The following is a 2,964-nucleotide window of genomic DNA, read 5'->3' as shown; positions in this document are numbered from 1 at the left end:
AGAAATATGGTGTTTGTATAATTACTTGGGATGATGGCATACTTTGTGTAAAGAACATTAATGACAGGGAAACCTATCACATTTTATTAAACAATAAAGTAAGAGAAAGTTCTGTTCAGCCTGTCATCCCAGTCTCTTGACTCTCCTCCATGTGCATGAAGGAACATTGGGATTGACTTGAATAGTATATGACACTTTTGCTTTCCATTTACATGGCCAGGCCTGTGCATGAACATTATGTATTAGGGCTGTCAATCGATTTAAAAAAAGAATCTAATTAATTACATACTCTGTGATTAATTAATCTAAATTAATCGCATATATGATTTTTGCTATGAAAGTATTTTAAATATTTAAACTCAAATAAATCATTGAATAATCAGCATTAGTGACATTAAAGTTCAAAAATTATTTTATTATTATTTTAATAATGGCCATAATAATCTATGATATGACCTAATATGCTGAGGAAATAAATTCAAAAGTGCTTTGGGAAGAAGTTTTTTTTTTATCACATTGCAGAGGACTTTATTTTAATCAACAATTTATTTTTATCAACAGCATCAAGCCGTTTTTGAAAAGTAAATGTTCCAATCAATGATCTAGGCAGCACATTTTCTTCTCTCTCCTTCATTTTACAGTGTAATGGTTACTGACTACAACGGCTCAGTCAAAGGTCATACAGAATCGATTAATCTGCGTAATTTTTTTTTTAATCAGTTATTTTTTCTCAAATTAATTAATCGAAATTAATCAGTTATTTTGACAGCCCTATTATCTATACATTTGACAAAAAGGGGATTGGATTAGAATCCCAGACTGTATCTTTGATTTGACAGAAAAGGACAACCAAGACCTCACTTATTTAAACACTGACAACTTAATCTGATACAGACATACCTTAACTTCACAATAAGCAACACCTAACACTGCCCTGTTCAATAAAAGTGGTAGCTATTGGCATCTCAGCATGGAGACAGGAGATGATTATAGTGATGACAGGTCTTCAGCAGGCTTGAGTTTTTTGTGAATGACTGACGTCATTCAATAGTAGGATATGAGATCCATTACCGTCAACCAAACTATTTAAGACCTGGTTGAATTGTGTTTTGTAAAAACTGCCTAATGATGGTCATCTGACCGAAAGGTTGCAAATTAAAAGTTACAATTGCAAATGAAGACAGTGTGCAGGAGCTTTACTTGTTTGGTGTCGGAGATATTACATCGGACAACTGTGCTTCAAGTAGGATTGTTCTGTCAAGTCATAGAAAGTACGACAGAGAGGACTTCATCTATTTACACTGAAGGCCACAGACTACTGGTTTTCAGTTTAGAAACTTGTAGATTTACATATATTTAGTGTGTTTGCATAATGAATTTGCATATTGTAGCTTCGAGAAAGAAAAGCCATGTTTTTGGATGGACCATGCTTTATAATGATGGGTGACTACTGTCATGGTTTTGCTTCAATTTGCATGTCAAGTACCCTCTGTAGTGTCCTCCAGCACACCTAAAAAATGATTGTGGTTGAAAACAACTATTATCTAAATTGTATGGTGTGCAAAAAGGCAGACTACAAAAACAGCACGCATATTGTGTCCGGATAAGCTTTGTGTAGTGGCCAAGCTCTTGTACATTTGCACTCAGTCCACAAGGTGTATGAGCTAAGCTTGTTTACATGATGAAAAGGTGATGCTGCTATGTTATATAAAAAAAATGTATACAGGGAGTCGGCACAAGGGAGGAATGAGGAATGTGGGGATTATAAATGCTATGTGTGTTCCTATAGTAACCTGCAATGACTTGCACACTAAAAAGGTATACTTCTGAATAACATAAATATTTATACCTAAAAGGTGTACTTACACACCTTAAACATGTGTACACTTTTCACCATTCTTATCATTCAGAAGTTGAATGCAAATACCTGCTTTTTACAGGGGAGTGGTGCCAGGCTGCACTTGTTTCCCCTTTGTTGGTTATGCAGTGATTTATCCACTACCTGGACAGGCCAACACAAAGTATCCCACCTCCACGCGTTTCACAACCACTGTGACTAACACAGCAAGCACGGGGCTGTGTACCAACACAGGGGGCCCGCTGGAGAGGCTGTACAAGCTGATGTCATCACACCTCTCGGTTCTGCTCTTGTGTAACCAGGCTTACCACTCGCTCATAGCGGACAGGTCATTGGAAGGGGTAACAGAAATCGTAGCTTGTAATGTGGTCATGAATGGGTGACCTGCCAAGATGGATACATTTTTATCACTGACCCACTGCACTAAGATATCAGCAGGTACAGCCGTGACTAAGCTGTTGACACGATGACTAAAAAGGCTTTTACTAACCAGTGACAACACACACCAGGTGTTCCAGCGGGGGTTTCCACTGATGAGGTCACATGAAAGTGACTGTCTGTCTAAAGTCTAAATAAACAAACCTTTCAGACAGGTTCCCATTAACTCACCATAGTATCTGTTTAATCATTGTTCTTATTTGTGATTCCACAAAGGTGGGATAACCTACCAAATACTATCAGAGCAGAGACAGCTCTCTCTATCTTCAAGAATCAAATACTATCAGAGCAGATCAAATACTATCAGACCAGAGACAGCTCTCTCTATCTTCAAAAATCAAATACTATCAGAGCAGAGACAGCTCTCTCTATCTTCAGGAATCTCTACACCTCTGACACTCTGACATGCCTAAATCATGCTTGTTGTAAATTGTGTACTTATTTACCTGATCACCTTGCATTTCATTTCATTAAATAGACGTAGAACTTACTGCTCACTCCTAAGCTTCCTACACTCTTAAAACAAATGTGTTGTCCCTCTCTGGACACAGAGATGTTTTAAAAAACAACCCAAGTTGTGTTGTTTTCAACACATTCATTTTAAGACTGTACAGTGCTAAAGCTTGAGTGCTCCTCACTTGTCAGTTGCGTTGGATAAAGGTTTCACC

Source organism: Alosa alosa, chromosome 5 (assembly GCF_017589495.1).
Source record: "Alosa alosa isolate M-15738 ecotype Scorff River chromosome 5, AALO_Geno_1.1, whole genome shotgun sequence".
In the NCBI taxonomy this organism is placed as follows: Eukaryota; Metazoa; Chordata; class Actinopteri; order Clupeiformes; family Clupeidae; genus Alosa; species Alosa alosa.
This window is presented reverse-complemented; position numbering follows the sequence as displayed.